Source organism: Euprymna scolopes, chromosome 26, assembly GCF_053919585.1.
Source record: "Euprymna scolopes isolate OS-2025 chromosome 26, ASM5391958v1, whole genome shotgun sequence".
In the NCBI taxonomy this organism is placed as follows: domain Eukaryota; kingdom Metazoa; phylum Mollusca; class Cephalopoda; order Sepiida; family Sepiolidae; genus Euprymna; species Euprymna scolopes.
This window is the reverse complement of record NC_136507.1, coordinates 24,776,237-24,785,109: the sequence shown is the minus strand read 5'-3', so window position 1 is coordinate 24,785,109 and position 8,873 is coordinate 24,776,237.

The window sequence follows — 8,873 nt, the reverse complement described above, 5'->3', positions numbered from 1 at the left end:
CATATAGAAATACATAATGTTTTTGTTTTTAACAGAATCTTCGATCATTTGCTGTGATCTTCGGTGTGATGAGACGTATGTATGTCAGCAAAAAGTTTTAACATCACGGAAATAGAGCGTATATATATATATATATATATATATATATATATATATATATATATATATATATATATATATATGTGTGTGTGTGTGTGTGTGTTTCTCTCTCTGTATTAATTTTCTTATCACATTGTTTTTGCTGCGGATGAGGCATTCTACCAGATGCCAAACATTCTCCCATTAGTTTAGTTATTCCAACCGAGACATCTTTTTAAGATTCTAACCGTCCCTTTAAGTGCTATTATTTGTATTTCTTTTGCACTTGGTTCACCGGGTATATTCGCCAGATAGTTTTTTAAATTCTTTTTCATTAGCCCGATTGCTCCCATAATGGCTTTTATGATTGATACCTTCTTAAGATTCCAGTTTCTTTTCATGTCGTACATAAGCCATTGGTATTTTGCTATTTTCTCCCTCTCTGCCAGCATCATTAGGGACGCTTACTTCAACTAGGGTTGCTACTTTCTCCTACTTGTCCCATATCACTAAATCAGGTTTAATAACCCTGTTTTCTAGGTATGTAGCTGTAGACATTTCGTAGTCATATGGATGGTGCATGACTTATTTCCAACTGTTCTTTCTGGTAAACATGTTCCCAAGATTTGTTATTACATTGGATATTCAGGTTTTTACAGATTTTCCGGTGGAGATATTTACACGCTCCATTGTGTCGCATTGCATAATAGCCCCCCGCCCCCAACAGGAATTTACAGCTGAATGTCAGGTGGCTCACACTCTTTATTTCTGTGTGGGAGAACCTGCACTTGTGATTGCTGAGATCACTCATCTTTTTAAAAGAATTGGTCATCTTGAGCAGCCATTATCATTCTCTCCTGGTCATAGTGAAAAAAATCTTTTTTCAGCCAGTCTACAGAGCCTTCTTTAGTGATATATTCCTGTGATAGTTCAACCAAGAAATATTTGGCACGTTGTTGGTTGGTCCCTTCTGTGTGTGTGTAATTGATTAAATCATAATTATTCTTTCATACCTACAGACACAAGTGTTTCGTGCTTACGCAATCAACAGTGTAGAGTGTGACAATTCTTGCCGGTAGGTAAATTTGAACTAAGCCACTAAGCCACATTTGACTCCATTTGCTAAGCCTTTGCTTCCGGTCCACTAAATAATTTCCACGAGAATGAAGGGAATTAATTACTAATAAACGCACAATTTTGGCGCAGACCCTAGGCAACACCGAGAGTTAAAACAATGGAAGTTGTGATCATTGCATATATATATATATATATATATATATATGATGATTGCAACGTCTTGTCAGACGAGTGCCACTCCCTCAGACATTTAAAATCCATGAGCCCAAATGTCTGAGGGAGTATCTATACAAATATGATGTTACAGAGTCTTAGCTTTGTACGACAGCTAAGTCTCTCTCTCGGTTCAAAATGTTGAGATCCAGCAACAAGCAAGAGCAAGATAGCCAGCAACAAATTAAACTGCGGACCAGCTTAATGCAGGTACTGGTCTTCCGCTTTATGGTTTTTTAAATCAGAGATTTGCTTCTCCTAGAAAGGTTGCCTTCACCACGGCTTACGGGAGCCCTCTCTACCCCAATACACATATACACACACACAAATATACACGGTGCTAGTTGGCCGTTGACCCAGAAAAAGAGTTCATTCGCCCTTTGGAAGGTCTTGTATTTAATCCTTCAGGGAGACTAGCCGCCCTCCTCACCAAACAAGTCTGGTGGGGGAACCAGTTTAGTCGCCGGTGACCCGACCATGAGGCAGGTAGTACTGGGTTACATGGTACCAGTAGCATATGACATGACCTGACATATATATATATATATATATATATATATATATATATATATATATATACACTCCTATAATTCTTTTTTTTTTGTGTGTGTGTATTGATATTCATATTAAAATCCCTTTTTTCTATTTATTTAGTAATCAATTTGCTTCCCCACTGAGCAAATTAGGCACGTCCGTGTTTTAATGTGGAGAGTGAAAGGGAGAGAAACCAGCTCCCCCGGGGGTGGGGGAACTGGATAGTAACAATTGGTATGAAGGGTTTCCCCCACATTGACCAAAACTGATTGCTACAAGAGAAATGGTCTTATATGTGGGGTTGCACCCAAATATGGTCTTTGATTGCTGTACCTGCCGGAACAGATGCTCCACTTTGATAACAGAAAAAAGATCTTGGCCCGAAGGGCAAGAAGAAAATAGTCGAACATTTTTTCTCTTTATTTAAAAATAAAATACAACTTTGTTATATATGGATCGTGAAATTCCATTTATCTGCAAAAGATCTAGTTAATTTGCTTATTCTTTTAAACATTCATTTTAATTAATTCCTATTAGTTTTTTTTTTTTTTTGGTTTTCTTAAGGGATGATCATCTTTAGTTAACTATTACGTATAATTATATTCATGCAGGTATTCTATGTGATTTATACTTGCATAATATTTGCATAAAAAGATTATAGTAAACACTAACCTCTTTCTGTATATATATTCATGTATACGTATATATATTTGTTTAAAAAATTTAGCCTATCAAACTCCTTTGTGAATTTTTGGTCCACAGACATGAAACTTAATATATATTGAAACTTTATATTTGTGTATTAGGCGGGGAAAATCGGTACAAAAGTGTGAAAATTAAAAAATGGAATTTTTCAGGTGAAGGTCGAATGACGGCATTACGAATATGCATGCGTAATGTCATAGCTATTGGTTCGTGTTTTAACTTTTAGCTTTGCAGCAAACATGTCCTCATAGCTCAGGCCTTAACATCAAAGGAAAAGGTAAATCGTAAGCTAAACGTTTTGGTTTCGATTCACGGTGGTGGTGCGCCACTTTTTAAAAAAAAATTTTTTAAATCATTACTATATATTGGGTTCAATATAATATAATAATCTATATATTAATGCGATAGCATGTGTGTTCTTTTGTGTGTCACACTTCCATCCGGGTCGCTTAATTCTTATGTTCTTCTATTTCTTGTAATTAATGATTTTACCAGTTTCGACTATAGCCATTGCCATATATATATTTCATGAGTTTTTATTTCAATTCCGATTCAAGCTAATGCACCCAAGTTAGATGGGTATATTTTTTTTATTTTTGAAATGGTAACTTTGTAACATATAAAAATCGATAGAAGATTAACTCTATAATAATATATACGAAATCTGCAAGAATGTAAATATCATATTTAAGCGTACTTTACGACCGAGCTTTACCGGGCGTTCCTGCTAGCTAAGATAAATACTTTTGCAGTTTTAACAAAAAAACTACAATAGTATCAGAGTGTCTCCATTTACACTGAACATCTACAGAATGCCAACATCAATATATTACATATGAATGAGTCCCCTGTGGAATTTCCACAGGTCCTGCTAGTAAATATGAAATCTACTTAATCATAATATCATATTTAAGTGTATTTTACGACCAGGCAGGTGGCCAGCTAGTATATATATATATATATATATATATATATATATATATATATATATATATATATATATATATATATAACCACTTCATTTACTCACATAAAATTAATATACGAACGTATAGATTTATGCGTAGACTTTAAGTATTTACTTCAAAAGTGCTCAGTACGTAGGTAGAGCTAGTTAGTAATTTATAAAATATATGGCGATTAAGCTACACTGAATATTCGGTGTTTCATCCACTCTAGGGTTCGTCAGGCTTATGCGCATAAGCCTGACGAATCATAGAGTGGATGAAACGCCAAATATTCAGTGTAGCTTAATCGCCATATATATGTTATAAATTACCATATATATATATATATATATGTATATATTGTTTTGAGATAGGTAATATCTGTTCAAAGATTAAGTGTAAATTTCATTCAAATTAACTTGATATTTCTTGAGAAATATGAAAAAAAGAAATGTGTTAAATACTATTGCTACCCACTATGTTTGTGTGTATATATATATATATATATATATATATATATACACACACGAGGGGCGTGCAATAAGTAATGTCACTGACCCACTTCCAGTTGTCTGATCTAGCTGAAATTTTGCATGTGCAATGATTTACATCTCTACAGGTTATGTGGCAAATTAAAGCTCTGAACTAATTGTGGTTTCTGTTTCACAGGTGTTTGAACTGAGTCAGGTGTGAAATGGAGCCTGTTGAATGTCAAGCAGTGATCCGGTTTTTGTATTTGAAAGGACGCACACCACAGGAGACTTTTGATGAAATGAAAGAAACTTATGGTGATAATGCCCCATCATATGACCTTGTAAAACGCTGGCATCGTGAATTCAAACATGGCCGGAAGTCTGTGGAAAAAGCTCCCAGACCTGGTCGCCCCCCTCCCTTCTGGCACTGATGAGGCATCTGTCCGTCAAGTTGAGGCTGCCATTTTGGAAGATCGGCACATTACTATTCGCCAAATAGCCCAAGATGTCAAGATTAGTACAGAGTCTGTGGAAACTATCATTCATGACCATTTGCATATGCATAAGGTGTCTGGCAGATGGATTCCCAGGTTGCTCACAACATTCCAGAAGTGAGAACGCGTCCAGTGCTCTAGGATAAATTTTGAGATGTGTCAAGAAGATGAGCCAAAGTTTTTTAAAAGACTGATTACACAGGATAAAACCTGGGTCCATCACTATGATCCAGAGACCAAAGCCCAGTCAATGCAGTGGAAGCACTTGGACTCACCACCTCCAAAGAAGGCAAGGGTGCAACCCTCCGCTGGCAAGGTCATGCTCACAGTGTTCTGGGACCAGGACGGAGTAGTGATGACAGATTTCCTGGCAAAGGCTACTAAAATTACAGGAGTCTATTATGCTTCACTTTTGAGGAAATTAAGGAAAGCTATCAAAATCAAGAGGCGGGGCAAGGTCAGCAAAGGTACTCTCTTTCTGCAGGACAACGCTCCTGTCCACCATTCTTATGTCGCCAGATCAGAAGCACGGGCGTGTGGTTATGAAATCCTCCCCCATCCATGAAATTGTTTTGAAAGGAAAGCATTTCCTAGATGATGCAGCCTTGATTTCTGAAGTCACGTCGTGGTTGGAGGACCAACCTGGGGTGTTCTATAAAAACGGTCTCCAGAGCTGTATGAAACGATGGGAGAAATGCATTACTCAGGGTGGATCCTATGTAGAGAAAGACTAATAACTGTGCCAAGTTTCGTTGCTCTACTGCTATGAGAAGTGGGTCAGGGGCATTAATTATTGCACGCCCCTCGTATACATATATATATATATATATATATATATATATAAATTTATTATTTGACAAAGAACACACGATGGATATTTAAAATTTCTCATTCTGTGAAGTTTCAATGAATCCCATTTTCTCTTCAGAGGAAAGATATTAGCAAATTATTATTTATAGTTTAACTATGATTTTGCTGTTTAGCGCATAAAAGGAAACTGCAAAATATGAAACGCATCATGTTCGCATAGAAGTTCATAAAAAAGGTTTATGAAAATGCAAAATGCATAAGTGAAAAGATGAAAGATAATTTGTCATTTATATGTAACTAGCCTAGGTTCCTATTTACAATGCCTCCCCACGGGACAGAGTTAGACACCAGGGCCGTTTTTTAACGTGGAGAAAAGGAACAAAAATAAAAATTGTCTCAGTCGTGAAGGATTTCTCCACCACTGACAGAGAACAAGAAATTGAAGTGCAGCATCTGAAGAATAGATACTACACTTTGATCTTGTCTCGAAGGCCAAGTACGGTAGGTATTTATTTGCTCCCCCACCGAGCAAATTAGGCACAAGGCCGATTTTTAAAGTGAGGAGTGAAGGGGAAATGGGGACCAACTCCCCAGGGAGTAGGGGAGTTGGATAGTGACAATTGGTAAGAAGGGTTGGCCCTACATTGACCAAGGTCTTGCTGGTCTTTGCTTGACACTTGTTGCCCAGGCCCCGAAGGGCGAGGGCCAGGTAAGTACGGTATGTAACTAGCTTCGGTGGCCACGTGTTTGTAGGTGTAATGTGATGCAAAGGTCGAAAAGAAAGTAAAAGAAAACCTTCTCCACGATGGAACCGGAAGTGCAAAGCTTTCAAATTTATCGTAGTCAATTAGAAAGATGACTTGCAGAAATTACGTTGCTTTTAAACCTCCCATTAAAGTTGTTTTTCATGGGGGGGGGGGGCTGCTCCCTCAAAAGAGGGGGCACTCTGACAGTATCCAAATAAATAGTAATTATCTCAGTATGAAGGGTTTCCCTTACATTGACCAATGATCAATTACAGAACAGATACTACCCGTCCGGAAGGCCAGGCGGATGCATTTGCCCTGATTAGTTTTGCTTTATTTATACGAAAAAGACAAGCAAACACCTGAAGCGAAGTTATTTTTTAAAACTCGATAAAAAAAAAAGAAAACGATAGAGACGATGACTGTTTGCAAATCCGAGATATTGTAATCTAGGAAGTATAAGAAAACTTTTCGCAGACATACACAAATGCGCGCGCCCATTTTACCTTTTATATGTTAGACTAGCGGGGGTATCCAGCGTTGCCCGGATGTTTGTAGGTGTGTATTGGTGGGGAGAGATCAAAACAAAACCCTGTTTAAATATTAAAAAAAAACGAACAAAAAAAAAAACCCAAAAACAGCAAAAAAAGTTTTGGGAGGGAGGTAGGCTCGAACCCGAAGTCTTGAGGTTAATAGTTTGATAACATAGCATGACACCACGAAGGCAAGGACTTTAGAAGAATCGAAAATAAGCATTTAAAAACCCAGGTGGTTTTCTAGGTCAAATATCATGCCATAGCAGTAGCAGGGAAAAGGAATTCACAGCGCGAATTTTGTAAGATAAAAGTGGCTGAAGTAAAAGATATTTATGGCGTCGTTTTGTAAATCTTACATATTATCATCTCGGTAGCATATAAAAAATTATAAGAATGAGAGACCAACCCGAGAACCACCCCGAAAAAAGCCTTTGCTGGACATACAGAAAAATGCACACACACAAACATACAAATGCGCATTTGGCCTTTTATATATATAGACTGACAAGCGAGGGTGTTTGGAGGTGTGTGTGTGAAAACTCCGGGGGGGGGGGTTAAAATTAAAAAAAATGTTTTGGTAGGTAAGCATGAGGATCAAACCCGAACCGTTGAGACAAAGTTGTAAATTAAAGTGTGAAAAAAAAAAGAGTGCGATGGTTTTAACCATTGGGCCACCGCCAGATGCTAACGGAAACACGTTTGAATTTATTTAATTACTTGGATTTGGCAGGTGCACGTTTTAATGACTTAATGAGGTCAAGTTTGACTGCGGGATTGTATTTCATTTACTGCGGGAACGCTCTTTTTATTTTTATTTTCCCAAGATGTTATAGGAAAAAGACTAACCCACATGCGGCGAGCAACAAATGTTGAATATTTATCTTCCCGAAGTCGAGCAAATTAAATAGACAGGCGAACTTTGTTGTTAACTGTGAGATATTACGATTTATATGTGATATAAAAAGTTTTAAAATTTGTGAACCGACTGACCGCTTCTCTGAAAAAAGCCTTTTGTAGGCATACAGAAAAAGCGAACGCACATACAAACATATATAGATTTTCGCTTTTATATTTATAGATTAACTTCCTTTAAATCCTGTATTAATTTCTGGTGGTCTGGAGGTAAATAACCAACCTCTGAAGTCAATAATTGTTTGTAAATCCTAATTTACAGAGTTTAAATTCATAAAATTTATACTATATAGCAAGGAGACCTGAGGTTGCCTGGGATTTAATGATTATCAACGAATGTTTCACACTCACATATTTTTATTGGCATCGAAATCAGTGAAATCGCCTGTTTTTCAATAAAATCGATTGATTATCTCTTGTAGATGGGGACTCATTGCAGTGCATCGAGGGGGAAGTTTCACATACCTCCTCACAATGACTTACTCCACAATACGTTGTTGTCTACATTTTCAACAATTTGTTTCATTTTTAACAAATAATCAAATGAAAATTTTTTTATGATTGGATTATTTTATCTTTTTATTTTAAAAATATGTTTTAATAAAAAATAAGATCAAACTCTTTTATATATATATATATATATATATATATATATATATATATATATATATATTGTTTACAAACAAACGTTTGAGCCCTCTACGAGTAGCGGACGGATGTTTATTTAAATAGACGTTCGGACAGTTTAATTTCGGCCACCGATTCCGTAGTCAGGGGGTAGGACTGCCGACTGTCATCACGACGGTTTTAGGTTCGATCCTCGGCTTGGGAGAGATGTTAGTCTAGCGGCACTGATGAGTTGTGAAACAATGAAACAGGTCTGTATGTCGATGACTAAAATATATTTTATAAAGCTCCCCTCTTCGGTAGAGCACTCTCGTAAATTATCTTACTCGCTACTTAATTTAGCTGAAATAATGCGAAGCTCGCGATTTGTTTACAAACAAACGTTTGAGCCCTCTACGAGTAGCGGACGGATGTTTATTTAAATAGACGTTCGGACAGTTTAATTTCGGCCACCGATTCCGTAGTCAGGGGGTAGGACTGCCGACTGTCATCACGACGGTTCTAGGTTCGATCCTCGGCTTGGGAGAGGTGTTAGTCTAGCGGCACTGATGAGTTGCGAAACAGGTCTGTATGTCGATGACTAAAATATATATATATATATATATATATATATATATAATTAGATCTTTTATCTATATTTTGAACATATTATTTCACCAAAAAAATTAAATCAAACAGTTTTTTACAATTGGATTTATTTTTGATTTTGAAAATATTTTTT